This window comes from Panthera pardus, unplaced genomic scaffold, assembly GCF_024362965.1.
Source record: "Panthera pardus isolate Hobbes unplaced genomic scaffold, ASM2436296v1 HiC_scaffold_11, whole genome shotgun sequence".
Classification (NCBI taxonomy): Eukaryota; Metazoa; Chordata; class Mammalia; order Carnivora; family Felidae; genus Panthera; species Panthera pardus.
Window position 1 is genome coordinate 98,931,242 of NW_026526666.1, and position 15,023 is coordinate 98,946,264.

Sequence of the window (15,023 nt, forward strand, 5' to 3'; positions counted from 1 at the left end):
CCCTGGGATAAGGTCTGCCGGAACTCCAGGCCGGGGCACCCTGGTATTGTGTACCGACCCCCCCCCCCCCCACACACACACGTGCGACCCACCCACCACCGTTGCATCCTGGCCCTGGCCCTCAGCTGTGGAGGAAGCCCAAGCAGGTTGCCCTCAATTTTCCTTCCTCAAGCCTTTACTTGGCCAGATACACCCACTCGACCAGTCTAAGCTGGGGCCAGTCCCTGCAGTCAGGTTGGGCACCGGTTTTGCCAGTCTGCTGCAGGGGGTGGGTACTCCGGTGCCATCTTGGCAGGAAGGAGCCGTCAGAGCCAAGGACAGAATGGGCTGTCTGGGAAGTAGCGAGTTTCCTGGTACCATTCAAACAGAGGCTGGCTGTGACGTTTGCAGGGACTTGAGCATCAGATGACCTTTAAGTCTCTGGCTTTCCAACTCCCAACTTGATTTTACCGGGGAGGTTCGGTCTTGGGGGGCAGGGTTGAATGGACGAGGCGAGAAGCACATCATTTGGGCCTTGTCTTTGGAAGCAGGCGTTTGAGAACTCTGGACCTCTGGACGGCCTCTGGACCGTGAAGTGGCCCTTGACCCAGCCCTGGTCCGAGCTATCAGACATCAGAGCAGATCTCAGGATGAAAGTCCTGGCGTAGCCGTTCTCCTGTAACAGGAGGCAGAGGCAGCAAGGGCCGATCTGGAAGGATCCCTGGAGGGGACTCACCCCAGGCCCTTTTTTCCTGTAGGGACCAGCCAGGAGAACCCATTAACTCTTCTCCCCAAGAAGGGCACTGGGGTCAGTTAGTCAGACCTCCGTGCGTCCTCCCCATTGCCCTGACGTTCCCCCATCCCCCACGGCCAGGGAATCTGGCTGAGTCGCAGCTTGGGTTTTTATGATGGAAAAATAAAATAAATGGAGGCACCTTTGGAGGGCTGAGCCACGCAGCAGCATCCCCTCATTAAAGCTGCTGCCCCTGGCTCAAGTCCCTGGGCTGGGGATTGGGTGCGGCCCGGGAAGCCTCTGGGTGCCCACTCCTCTGCCGGGACCCCGCCGGGTCAGTGGTGCGCCTGCCTGGCCCGCCGCCATCAGCCTCCTCTGGCCGGCCCACCGTTCTCGGAGGGACCAGGTCGTTTCTCCACCCCCGGGCCCCAAGGCGTGTCCTTTACCACTGCCCTTTCTGAGCTGGTTTTTAAACCTTGACCACCCTGGCTGCTGCCACATCTCCTTGTCTCTCTCCTCCTCCTTTTCCTTGTCTTCGTCTTCATCTTTGGGGGCTGGGGAGTGGAAGTTGCTCTGTAGTCATTCCAGCCTGTGGGTCCCCAAGTCAAGCAGTAGCTGTTCCAGGGTAGCTGGGCCAGGATAAGGCAGGGGGAAGAAGGAGCAGGGGAGCAGAAGAAGGGCTGGTGGTCCCAGGGTGCAGAGGAAGGCCTCCTTCACTGGGACTCGTGGTGACAGGTGGCAGCTTGGTGGTCCAGCACTCACCTCTCTGGCTGCCTGACCACAGCATAGCATCCTCACACCCCACATTCATCAGGACGTAGTCTGGAAAGAGACCCCACGTGGGTGATGAGGTCGGAGATTCGGTAAGCGTTTGGGAGAGTGCCCACTATAGTTGCTGCACAATTGAAGGCCACCTGGTCCTTCCCTGGTTTCCAGGACCTGCCTGCTGGAGGGGGACAGGTGTGTTCATCTGTCACACAGGGCAAAGGAGCACAGAGTGGAGAGCGCAGGGAGCTCTGTGAAAGGGTGGCCTTCGAACTTGACAAAGGATGGGAGGTATTGGGACAGATGCAGACGGATGTTCCCTGCACCCCCCACACCTTCTAGGCTTCCACACGGCCTTTCTCTGTCTTGCCTTGTACTCCTCACCACCGCCCCCGACAGAACTCCTGCTTCCATTGTGCAGCCACAGCCTTCTGCCCTTTCCGTCCAGGCCACCCAGCTCCCTAAAGCAGGCCCTCCTGCCTCCCTTGCCCCCTCCTCCTTGCGGGCCTCATACCCACTTGGTCCTGGAAAGAGATAAGAACCAAGAGGCTGGCGGGAGGCCTGTGTGTCCGTGGATCTGGTCACGCCCTTGGCAGTAGTGTGTCCAGGTGGCGCTCAGACTTCCGTACCCTGGTCCCCAGGAGGTCAAGGCCAGGAACCCACTTTCTTCTGCTACTCCTGCTCCTAATGGCAACCATTAGATTTAGCTCTGTGTTGACGTCTCCCAGCGCTTGGTACAGGGCTGGTCTCGCGCCTTCCCCCCGTTAGGGCTGGTGGAATTGATTGATTGATGTGCCTCTTCGCCAAGTGCCTCCCGGCTTAGTGGGGGCAGCAGGAGGCAGGCAGGAAACGTTGGCCGATTCCCTTGGGAACCTGCGTTTTAGTTCCTTGAGAGCTTTCTACAGCCTGGTTTACAGGAAGGAGTGGGGCTGGGATTAGGAGGTGACATAAAGGGGGCACAGGATAAAGATGGGCATTGCGTGGCTAGATGGGGGCCTGCCATTAGCTACTAGCTGACCTTGGCTTGGGCCCGGGAGGATCTCGGCACACGCAGCCTGCTACCCTGTGGGAGATAAGAGGGCAGTAGCCAGTGGGTGGTCTGGGACTCTCCTGTGCTTCCTCCCCTGCCCGTCTCCATCTGCCCCCAAGCAGACATCATGGCAGCATGTCTGTCCTCTGAGTCCTGTTCCCAGTCCCGGGACCCCTGCAACGAGGTGGACCCAGTGCCAGAAAGAGACCTGGGACTTCTGCCCCCCGTCATGGCGTTTGGGCTCCTCCTGAGCCGGCTGTGGTTCTTAGAGCTTCCCACAGACTGCCTCTGGGTTCCCCCTGGCTTCTGGCCTCACAGTCTCGGCCGGTGCTGGTGCCGTAGGCTCTGGGCCGCTGAGACTCTTCTGAAAGCCAAGAGGACCCTCCCTGTCGCCTTCTGGCCTCAGGCCAGGGCACTGCCTGCAGGAGCAGGGTGGAGGAGGGGGATGGACACATTTTTTTGTCTTCAAAGACCAGGGGTTCCCAAAGGAAACCTTCTGGACTTGAGCTTTGGCCTGCATTGGCCTTTTCTTCTAGGGCTTTCTCCATGAACTCGGGACCCCTGGGAGGGAACATGCTGAGGAGATGCAGTATGTGGGGGCTCCACCACGTCACCGTCAACCAGAAGTACATCTTCTCCCTGGCTCAGATCGTCCCCTCGCTGTAGACCAGGGCCTGCCTCCCTGCCACCCCCTTAGGCCAGGAGCTCCAGGCCGCAGCAAGCCAGGTGGGCTGCCTTGGGGAGGGACTGGCCAGGTGCCACACCACCCAGCAGGGGGCGCCCCGGCGTATCTGCCCCAGTTCTAGGGATAGAGCTTCCCCATCCTCGTCCAAGGGTCTGGTCCAAGCCTTCTGGCCAGGGAGGGGCGGGGGGAGGGCTTCCCCTCCCCCCACCCCCAGAGGTTCCTCGGCGGAGTTTGTTTTGCCAGGGTGACCTGTTTAATCATCTCATTTTCTGGTGGCCGTTTATTCCTCGTTTCCACGGTTACGGCCCCATTAAGGGGAGAAGCAATAAGGCAGCGAGTCAAACAGGTAATAAAAACATTAAAGCCCATGTGCACTGAGGGAGGGCGGGTGGGTGGGAAGGGGGCTCAGTGAGGTGAGACGGCCGGGGAGAAGCAGAGGTAAGAGGCCGCCGGCCTTGTCCTCCAGAGGCCACCAAGCGGGCTCCTGGCCGGAGGGAGCAGAGCACCGCTCCGCGTGCCCCTGCTCCTGGGCCGCACCCTTTGGGGGCCAAGACCCAGTACTAGCTTCGAACCATCCCCAGCCCTCGGTGCCCTGGCAACAGGCTGTATGTTGGGAAGTAAAACAGGAAGGAGAGCCGTGAGAGTTGACAAAAGCCTCCCCCAGGACTCTTCCCGGCTGGTCGTGCCGTCTGGTCCGGTCGCAGGCCTCACCTCACTCACCCTCATGTGGTGGGGGCGGGGGATGATTTCTGACATTGTTTTGAGCTCTAGAACTTTTTTTCTGCCAACTTTATCAGAAAGCATATTTGTGGTGAGTGCCGCTAACAGGGCCGGTCTGGTGAGTAAATACTCCTGGCGTGGACAGCCCTGTGACCTTGAGAAGGAAGCGCACAGCAGGGGGGCCAAGGGCGCGTAGGGAAAGGAGACCAGGTAGCCCCTGGGCTGTTGGGGGGACCTCCTAGGAAGGGCCGAGGGGGCCGGAGGGTTTGGGTCTGTGCCTGGCGGGCTCTTCCCGGCAGCGTGGTCTGTCTCAAGCTAGAGTGACACTTGGCTCGGGCTGGGGCGTGCGGCTTTCCTGCTGGGGTCTGGGCCACGAGCCCTCGGTGTTGCACTCACAGAGGAGTTTCCGCCAGGTTCTCCCGTGGGCTCCGTAGAGACGCTGCCCTCCCTTCCCTTCGGAGATGGAAGCGAAAAGGAAAGTCAGCCTCTTGCCAACCCCGTCTGAGCCCAGGGGCACGTGCCTCCTTCCCTAGGGACCTCCTGAGTGTCCGCAGCCCCTCGGCGTGGCCCTCAAGATGGGCAAGCGAGCGACGGTCAGTGGGGTTGACCGAGAGGGGAGAGGGAGAGACTGAGTCTTCCTCGGCCAGGCAGAGCAGGGCTCTGGCAGGAGTTGGCGGTACTAAGCAAGCGTGAGCCAGCCTCTGCTGCCCAGGAGCCTCGGGTCAGTGGCTCAGAGAGAAGAGCAGAGGTCCGTTTTGGGGCACCTCTGGGTGAGGAGCCCCTACTTCCTGCCCCCCTCCCCTTCCTGCTGCCAGTGCTCTGATCCTTTGCAAACCCACCAAGGTCTGTGTCTCCAATTATTAAATTTCAAAGTTGATTTCTGACTAGAGAGGGAGAGAGAGAGGAAGGTCTGGGAAATGGGGGAAACCCTCTGGCTGGGAAGCGTGTCTTGGGAACGGACCTAGATGAGTTAATATTCCGATCAAACAATTAAAAATAGAAAATGCTCCCGCGGCACCAGCTGCTGGGGCTTTTCAGCAACTGTCACCAGTAGGTTCACGGGGCAGGTGGTGCTGGAAAGGCGTTTTTCCACCAACGGCAAATATCCGAGATTACGGCGTGCCCCCCACTTCCCTCCCAGGACCCAGGACAGGTGTCTAGGGGCTCCCGGCTCCCCCTGAACTCCCCGCAGGGGCCTGGAGCCAGGGGTCTGTGCAGCTTCAGGGCAGCCCTTCTCCGCTCCAGGGCCCGGCCACAGCGGTGAAGTCATCGCCAGATGCCTTGTTAATTGCTTTAAGAATCTAACTTAAAATAAGATGAAAACTTATATTCCTGGGTGAGGAGTAATTTCCCATCGAATAGTAAATTAATGGAAGGGTTATACCAGGGGGCCTGGCCGGGAGGCCATGCTCATCTGATAAATCCAGGTGGCTTGGGCAAAACAGGTCTAGACCAGTGGCTCCCCTAAGCCTCAGGCCAGGCCCCGCTCCCTGGCTCCTCGGGGGCTCCACTGTGGCCTGCTGAGTTGAGAGGACATGTTCCATGTGTGCTCAAGGTCCCTGTCAGAGACGGGGACCAGCTTTTCAAGACCCCCCAGGTAGGAGAGGCTCAAGCATGAGATGCCCCCAGGCATGAGAAGGTCCTGGATGGCCTGGCCGCCCAGGAGGTAGAGCACGTCTCTTGACGCCCGAGGAAACAGTTTCAGAAGCACTTTCCATCGGTCACACCGTGTAGTCACCAGCATGGTGACCAGCTGCCCCAGTCCGCCCAGGACTGGAGAGATCCACGTCCTGTGAACGCCTCAGTTCTGGAGGCAGGTGGATGGACTGATTGACATGGCCCCTCCCTTGGGGTCCGGGAGAGCCCACACACCTCGTGAACTAGAATAGTCTCTGTCCAGGATGGGTGACTGACAGCTGGCTTCACCTCAAACGCCCAGCTCCGTGGGCTGCTGCGTTCAGCTGGGTGCGTGGAACCCGGCTGGGCGTGACGCACCCCTCCCCAGGCACGGCGGGGAAACCACTGCTGGACAGAGGAAAGGACTTGAACCTGTGCACCCCCCTCCACGCCCCACCCCTTCAGCACTGAGCCCTTGCTCCCATGGTGAGGATGCGGCTCAACGGGCAGCATGATCAGAGCACCCGTGAGTTTATCGAGTACCTTCCTTCTGAGACATTCAGAGCACGCCACATTTAGGGTCCCATTTCTCCTGTCGGTTCCCTGGGAGGAACACAGGGAGTTGCCCTGTTTAACAGGCGGGGAGACAGGAGGCCCAGAGACGCTGACGGGTGTGTTCCCATACGCAAGGAGCAGGACTGCCTCCCACGGAGAAGAGGGACTCTCTGGAGAACCATTCCAATGGCAGCCCAGTCCTGGATGTTTACTGTGCTGCCTGACCCCACAGCCCCAGACGTCTCCGGGCCCTACCTGTATCCCACCTGTAACACGTGGACACATCCCAGGGCCTTCCCTGCAAAATAAAATGCGCTCATTATTACAGTTGTATTTTGAGCTTTTTGGAGGAAGCCTCCCCAGGAGGCATTCATTCTTGCCCATCTCCTAAGAAAGGGGTCTTCCCATCTGTTTGCAGGGATGGGTTGAAGGGCACTTGGAAAACATTCTGATTTGTCTCTTTGGTGAAATGGAAATGAGCAGACTGGACACAGGGCCCTTCAGGAAGAGAGTCGAAATGAATGGGCATTCTCCTAGGAGACAGGTTGGCAGATGTGCGACTGTCGGACGTGTTTCTGTGTAAGCATAGTCTTTGCTGGAGGGGAAGATCGGGCCGTGGCCCCTGGTTCACCGGGAGACCCTTGCAGCTCGGCCTGGGGATGTATGTCGCCATTGGCCCTCATTGCTTCGAGAAGTAATGGGTCCTCCTTGGAAACTATACAGGATAAACTTGCTGCTTTACAGTCAGCTGTGCCTGCGTGGGGTTTGAGCCTGGGGACCGTACTGAGTGCGGCAGGTGTAATCCTAGAGAGGACCCAGCCAGCTCCTTTCTTGGCGTTGACCACGCTGCTTTGAGAGGTAGGGAGCCGTCAGGTGTTCTTGGGAGGACTGGGGCCACTCGAGTGGCCTCCTTCCACCCTCCCACCACACACCTACCCCCACCCCAGAGGAAGGAATTATGGGGCAGTAGGACTGAGAATTCCTAGTCTAAACAACTCAGGAAAGCATGCTCCGAGAGTGAGCCAAGCCGGGACCGCAGATGGTGTGATCCTGGGTTGTAACTACAAGGACAGTGGCTGTGAATGTTCCATGTTATGTGGCAGTTGCTGTTCAAGCAGACAGACTGGTAAACTCTAGACTGCAGGGATCTGAGCAGGCTCGCCTCTGTTCATCTTCTCTCACCCCCAGGGTAAGGGAGCGAGGGTGGTTTAGACAGAGCAGACAGACAGACAGACAGACAGACAGCCCTAGAAAGGCAGGTGGAAGGAGCAGGAGATAAGTAGGCAGCTGGGAGCGCCCTGGCCCCGGCCAGAGGGCATGGCCCCTTGCTTGGACCCCATGAGCCCCTTTCCCTGGCCTGCCTGATAGGAAGGGTCATTTGGGGGCTCCTGGGAGGCGAATGGGGCTCTTCCCTGGAGGCCCCAAGGCAGGGCCAAGAGCCCAGAGAAGGAGACGGGGATGTTTTCTGTTTCTGGGTCCCTTGGGGGCCCAGGGGCAGATTGAGACAGGCTCCTTGCAGGGAAGGTGTTAACAAACAGCAGGTGATTAAACATGACAAGCGGTGACATTTCTGTGCAGGGTTCTCAGAGTCCCGGCAATGCCAAGAATGAAGCTATAAACCCTGACATTTTGTGTTATGCACTGAGAGGTTTTTAATAGACCTCTCTCCCTCTTCCCCAGTCAACTTCTCCTTCCCTCTTCCCACCACCCCCCCCTGTTGCAGCCACTGCCCCCACGGACACCTCCTGCCTGCCCGGTGCAGCCTGGCCCTGGGAGCCTTGCTGGGCCCTCGGTTTCCTGCATCTCTGCAGGCCTCTGACCTCTCCCTCCCTCGAGGACCTTAGCAGGGCCAGGTCTCCCAGATCCCCCGCTGCCCTCCACAGCCTCTCCCTTCGCTTTGATCTCTCCCCCCCTCAGCCTTCACTCCCTTCTCCTTTTTTTGGGCCCTGATCTCACAGCCTCACCCTCTGCTGCGGCTGTCCCAGTTGTTTGCAATGGCAGGTGGCTGTCCCTGTGCCCTCTTTGTGTTAATAACGTTTTCAGACAGACTTGTTAGGGGGTGTAGGGAGGTGGTAGGGCTTGGGATGGGATTTTTTCCCCCCCATCTTTTTTCAATTTCCTTTTCTCCTTTTTGGGACAGAGACAGGAGGTGGAGGGAGAGAAGTGCACCACAATACAAACAGTTGCTGGGTTTATTCTGAAAGGGCCTGGCCAGCAACAGTTGTTCCTCTCCCAGAGAAATGTTGGGACAACTGGGGCCTCTTTTGTTCTCGAGGCAGAGCCCTGCGAAGGGCATTTGGAGGTGAGCCTGAGGCTCAAGAGGGTCAGAGACCCAAGAGCTCCTGCCTCAGTCCCACCCAAGGGAGGAGAGTCTCCTAGAGCTCCACAGGGCTGGCTTGGTACGAAAGTCCAAGGCCACCCCCGCCCCCCCCCGCCCCTCACCCCGATCCCAGCTCTTCCCCTGATGAACTTGAGAAGCACTTAGTTTTCTGTATCCATTCAGTAAATATTTATTTGGGTCAGGCGCTCTGCTAAAACAGTAGTCCCATCCTACGGGTCCTGCAGTCTAGGGAGACAGAAGGGTAATTAAACAAGTTATTACAGAAGTGCTACCGCATGGAGCAGGACGTCATGAGAGGACGAGGAAGGGACCCTACAGAGCGTGGTGATCTCGGAGGGCTTCCAGGAGGAATGAAATTTCTCCTGGGACCTCCGAAGGATGCGTGGGTCAGGGTGGGGCAGCCGGGCCCTGGGTCGAAGGAGGTGGGTGCTTCCCTGTCGCACAGGCGCTGGCCGGCAGGTTGATGGGGAGCTGTGTCGGCCCCAGGGCTGTGCTCCTTCGAGCCCTGGGTAACTGGCCCAGAACTCACTCTTCCAGCCTCCCTTCTACCAGTTCCACCCGTCTGTGCCAGGCCTGGTGCTTGGGGCAGAGCAGGAACCCAGCTCAGCCCTGTCCCTGTGGGAGGGAGAGCAGCCAGGAAGTCAGCAGGTGCCACTGAGGACAGGCCTCTCTGATCATTCCTGCCTCCTAGGCACCTCTGCTGATGACTCACTGACGAGGGGGCAGGAGGGAAGAGGCAGACCTGTGTGGCAGGCAGCCCTGCAGTCGGAGTCGGAGCCCCGGGGAGCCCAGCTGGGACGGTGGCATGTCTGTGTGTCTGCTTACTACCCCTCTTTACCTCCTGCACCTGCTGGCCTCCCAGGCACAGCCAGGGCCTGGGCTCCAGGAAGCCCTCCTGGAGCTCACAGCTGGCCTCCCTCCTGTGCCTCCGGGGGTGTGTGGAAGGCCCCAGTGCTGCTGTGCCTTCCCCATCAGACTCGGAGCCCTCTGACACCCGAAACCATCCTCCCTGAGTCCCTGACCCTGGAAATACACGCCTATAGGTGCCTGGGATATATTTGAGAAACTCACCTGGACCCCGGAAGAAGAGGACGTGGGCTGACCCTTAGCGCAAGACCAGTGAGGAGCCCGTAGACAGACCAGTGGGCCCCTGGCGTCCCAGAGGCCAGGCTCTGGAGGTCCAGGTTCGGCTGCCCCACCTGACCACAGTGGCCTCACACCCTGGAGTCGTGCAGCCACAGCAGCCGGACAGCCCTAAGCTGCCTACGAGAGCCTCAGCAAGCCTTCAGAGCTCTTCCTTCCCCACCTGGCTCTGCCTTTGCCCAGAAGTCAGACCCGGGACATCCCGCCTCCATACCCGTTCCCTGAGGAAGACCAGCTTAGCTTCCTGCCCCATTAAAGGGTCCAGGGCAGATTTCAGCCATAACTCCCCTTCCCCACCCGTCCTGATCCTGCCTTTCTGCCAGATTCGCCCTGGGTCCCTTAATGGTACCCTATATCATCCACTCGTCAGAGTCCAGCCAAGACCCCAGGAAGGACCCGGAGGCTCAGCCATCCTGGGCCCTTGGCAGCTGAGAGGGAGGAAGCAGGCAGAAATAAATGGGAGGGCAGGGGAGTCCCAGAGTCAGGACTTGGCCCCCTGCCCCTGTAGATCCGGAGCCAGGTTTTACCGTAATCCCTACATCCTGTTGCAGATCCTTAATCAGCTGGAGCCCAGGTCGGGCTGGACCCCGTGGTGACACTCAGGGCTGTAGCCGGGAAAACCTGAAGTGGAGCTTCCGGAGTTGGGGCTGGGGGCCGTGAGGAGGAGGCAGGTGGAAGGGAGGAGGAGAGCGCTGGTGCAGGCACAGGATGTGGACAGAGCCCAGACCCGCCACCCACCCTCGCCCTGCTGGGGGTGGAGGAGCAGCTGTTGCGGGCTGGGGACCGGGGACGAGAGAGGGCCAGGAGGGGCCCGTGCGGAGGCCCCCTGGAGAACACCAGAGTCTGTGGGGGCTGCTGCACTGTCTCTTAGCACCACTGAGACAGCTGGCCCTCGAGTGGCTCCGACCGGGAGCAAGGACCCCGGCCCGGAAACGGCGGACAGGGGACGCTGGGTGACATCGGTTCCAGGGGTCTACACTGACCAGGGCCTGCGTTCGAGCCTGGAAGGGCTCCTGCCCTGCCAGGAGCTCTGCTTTCTGAGGAGGCCTGAGGCCGAGGGCCCAGAGCCGGCTGCTCTGGGCTTGGGCGGCCAGGAGACTAGGCTCCCCAGGGGAACAGCAGGGGCCCCTTAGCAGGAAAGCAGGGTCCCAGGATCTGCCATTCCTTAAGCCAGGAGCAAGCCCACCCTGGTTGTCCAGCCCAGCTCCACAGGCCCTGCCCGAGTTGGGGGGAAAAGTTGGAAGGTGGGGGGGGGAGTGTACCCTCCGGGACCTCAACTCCATCCCCCCTCCAGGAGCAGCGGTGGAACAGAGTGGGGGTGGGGAGGCACAGGCCAGAGACAGCCACGGAGCGCAGGCCAGGAGTGGGCTGGCTGGCAGCGGGCGGGCAGACGGGCGTCTGTCCTGCCAGGGGCCCAGGCTGGCTACGCAGACAGCCTCTTTTCTGTATGGAAATGAAGAATTTAGGCTAATGGAGCTCAACCATCTCTAATTTTGCGATGGCAGGAGGATTTTGATTGAAAGTAATTAAGCAAGCTAGCTGTAAAATTAATTAAAGCAAAAGGGGGGGATTTTTTATTGGATTGGATAGCGATATAGCGTCTGTCAGGCGGGGGACGGATGGGGGTGACCTGAATCCTCTGCCCTCCCCCCTCCCACTCGGGACGTTTATGTCACTTTAATCTCCTTACAGCGGCTGCTGTGCATTTGTTTGAAATAATCAAGGAAATATGGTCAGAAATTGTCAGCTTTCAGATCTAATTTACCTGACGGCCCCTGCGCGAGCCGGCACGGCCCAGGGAGCGAGCGTGCGTGAGCGGGCGGGGGAGCCTGAGTGGGCACAGAGGACACCAGGCTCTCCAGCCCCCTCTCCAGCCCCCAACCCCCTCCCGGGGCAAGGGGAGGCCCTTCCCAGGCCTGTGGGCACCTCCCAGGGACAGGCCCCCACCCCGCCCACCTGCTGCCTCCCCCTCGAGCTGTAACCAGCTTTGGGTTTAGGGCTATAGGATCAGGGAGGTGACGGTAATTCCTTACTCCAGATGGCTGACAACTGCTAAACCCCTCCACCAGGGCCACAGTTTTAAAAATACTCCTAAATTAGTCCCCTCGTGTCGTTGGCGGCCTTAGCAAGGGGATTGTGGAGATGGGCCGGCTATGGGGTGGGGGTAGGGGTGGCAGTGTCGGCCGTGGCACCTCTCTGCCACCTGCTGCCGTCCCCACCCTCTCTCCTGGAGGTTCCTCTCTCCCAGGCCCGTCCTCTAATCCCTCTGCTTCCCCTTCACAGCACAACTCCTAAGTTCTCTGCAAGAGGAAGGCCCCCTCCCTCCAATACACCTGCTCTCCCCGCCCCCCACCCCCACGCACCCAGGCATGCTCTCCCTCACCTGGTCACCCACCCACATGTTCTGCCCCTTTCCAGTGGGTGAGCCAGGCCACAGAGAGCCAGACTCTACTTTTGCTTCCCTTAGAGAGCGGAGAGCCTGAATTCCAGGCCCTGCACCCTGGAGGTGCTGGTTCAGAGCCACTTGGGGTCCTTGCCCAGGTGGGCCGGTGTGGGGTTGAAGCTTTTCCAGCAGGGAACCCTTGTGGTGTTTGGGGCCATTGGGCCCTGGAGCATCCCCCTGGCATGTAGAAAGTTCCCCCCTTTAAAGCACAGATGCGTAGCAGTTTGATCTGCTGGCCATGAGAGGGCCGGGATGGGGAGTTGGGGCTCTGGATTTGTCTGGTCCTGACAAGTTAGTGAACGGGGCTTCTGACCAGCCTCTCAACCTCTTGGGCCCCACTTCCCTTCCAGTTCTAAAGTTCTGTGCAAATCTAGGACAGTCTGTGCTCTGATAGCTCCCACCCTCCCGAGCTCCTTATGCAGCCAGAGCTCCTCACCATGCCCCTGGGACAGGGGGGAAGGTGGAGGGTTCTAGAAACAGGGCAGATTAGGATGAACAGACTGCTCGTGGTTTGCCCATGTTAGAATGCACCTGTTAAAAGCCCTCTACCTGCCCTCCTTCCACCAGTCCTTATCCTAACCCAGAGCGTGTCTCCCTTCTCCCGCCCCAGCTTTGGCGCTGGGTGCCTCAGGGGGCCTCCTCCAGCAGCAAGGGGGGTTAAGCCCCTGGCTTCCTTCCAGGCTGGCTCCCAAGCAGAGCAGCTGGGGGGTGGGTGGGAAGCGTCACCTGCCCCCCCCCCCCTTCTTGAGCTCCCTCTGCCTGACCCTCCACTCTCCTGTAGCCATGAGTCACTCATCTTGGGGCAAGGAGGTGGAGCCCCAAAGAACGCTGCCCAGGAAAGAGGGGGAGGAGAGCTGCTGGCTCTTCTCCACGTCTTCAGGGCAAAGTTCTCCGCGCCCAGAGCCCAGGCGGCACTGAGGTCACTTGGGCCCAGCACTCTCCTGGCTGTGCCTGCAGGAACTTGGTGAGAGGCAGGGGCATGGCTAGGCACCACGGGGGCCAGCCAGAGCCAGACTCCCTGCCCTTCATGCCTGCCAGCTGCCCAGGAACCAGATCCCAGGAGACACAGGGCTGGAGGGAGTGTCTGGCCCCGGCCCAGCACCTCACCTCCACGTGTGGCCCCTGCAGCTGTGATGTGGAGGAACCAGCCTGGGAGCCCGTGCCAGGGACCCAGCGGGGCTGCTCTCCCTGGGCGGGGGGCTGCTTTCTGGGCTTGATGCTGGTCCAGGCTGCGGGGGCAGGCACCCAGGTGGATCCCCAGGCAGGCCTGGGCAGGTTGGTGCACCGCGCGAGGCACAGGGAGGTGGAGAAGGCCGAGAGCAGGCTGAAGAGTGCTCTTACGGTCCTCGTGGTGTCCCCACGTCGGCCCTTTGCTCTGACCTAGTGGGAAGAACGTGCACTGGGGATGCTGTACCCAAAACCACTTTTGGGAATGAATCCTATGTAGTGGCTTCTCCTTGAGGGACAGGCACAGGCAATGGGCAGGCGGGGGCAGCAAGACTGGCCAAGGGCTTGAGATCGTCAGGTCAGAGAGAGAGAGGGAGCCTCTCTGGAGGGAGCCTGGGACAGCCCAGCCAGGGCCCAGGACAGCCCAGCCAGGGAGTCTGGGAGAGGGAAGAAGCAAGGGCATTTGGGGGCTGGTAAGTCCAAGGCCAGCCCAGCAGTACCTGGTGACCGTCACCTGGCTGGTATGCGATAACACACGTGCATTGTGGCTTCCAAGGGTTCCCACCAACGCTTCCTCGTCTGGCCCCCAAGGCTTTAGGAGAAAGCAGAGCATGCTGGCCGCATCCGGGTGGAGGCTCCCCTCTTCCCGGGGCTTCTCCCCTGCTGTCTGCCATCCCCTACAGCTGGGTGTCTGAGCCTCTAGGCGGAGCTTGTACGGGGAGAACCAGAGAGGGTGAAAGATGCCTGGCCTGGCCTTGGACCAGCCCTCCAGGCCCAGATGCCTGAGGCCCTTTGTGAGGGAGGACTCCAACCAGTGGGGGCCCACGCTGACCTAGGTAGCCCCCTGCTTCCTCCCTTCAGGTGGGGCCCAGCATGAGTTGGGCCAGCTCATCTCCCCTTCCCAGAGGGCAGAGAAGTTCTTTTCCCGGAGGCCTTACTCCTGCTTAGTAGTGGCCAGTAGCTTCAGGAGAGTTCTCAGGGGTGTGCGGTTCCCCCGGCCACAGGAGCAGGGAGAGGTACCTGCCCAACTGGGAGAGAAGCCCGAGTGGCTGGGGTCCAGCCCCTGGAATCATTAACGGCAGGGTCTGGCGATGCCCACGCCGCTCCCCCAGCCAGGTCCACGCCGGAGTTGGCTGAATGTGACCGAGGCACTGGGCTCCCGGAAGTGCCTGAGGCCAAGCTGGGCTCTGGCCTAGCGAAGCCTCAGCACCGGCTGGGCGGTTTCCTGCCAGCATCAGGCCTTCTCTCCTGCTCATAGGGAACCCCCCCCCCCAGCCTCTCCGGATCCCGGTGGGGCTGGTGGCCCCGCACAGACCCGAATAAGCCCCCTGGGCCCCTCTTCCCCTCCCTCCGGTCTGCCTTCGCTTCCTTACCCGTTAGGCCCGAAGCCTCCCTGGCCCCGTCCCGGCCCCGTCCTCCGTCCCCCCTGGCTCCACAGTCACATTTTGCTGCCAGCACAGGGCACTGAAAATCTGCTGGCACTGCCGAAAACCCTGTGTGCGCTATGACTCCCCAAACATCCCTTTATTTTTATTGTTCTGTTAATTACTGTTTAAACTTTAATAAGTCACTTCGTCAGGAGGGGGGACCTGCCGTGAGCTTTTCTGTGCAAACACGGGCCCGGGAGTGACTCGGGTGTAATATAACCCTTTATGCGATGTGGGAATGTTTAGATTGTAACAGAAACTTGTTATTTTAATGACAGTTCGGGGGGTGGGGGGGAGATCTGAACCCAGAAGAGGAAGAGGGTGGGCTCCCCTTGGGTCCCCACTGAGGGCTGGGGCAGCCTGACCGTGGCGGGCGTGCTCCCTGGCTGCTGCCACCAAGGATGCGGAGGAGCCCTTC

General features: G+C 60.1%; 1 protein-coding gene and 1 long non-coding RNA gene across 5 annotated transcripts in view; one reads left to right on the forward strand and one right to left on the reverse strand.

Moving 5' to 3' along the window:
- The window catches only part of CASZ1 (castor zinc finger 1), a 148,237-nt gene that overhangs the window by 97,260 nt on the left and 35,954 nt on the right, over nt 1-15,023 (forward strand). The gene's annotated exons all lie outside the window — the stretch shown is intronic.
- Nucleotides 8,579-9,743, reverse strand: LOC109274099 (uncharacterized). The gene is made up of 2 exons (XR_002083448.2): nt 9,497-9,743; nt 8,579-9,040 (listed from the first exon to the last, which is right to left on the reverse strand). It is a non-coding gene; the product is annotated as an uncharacterized LOC109274099 (long non-coding RNA).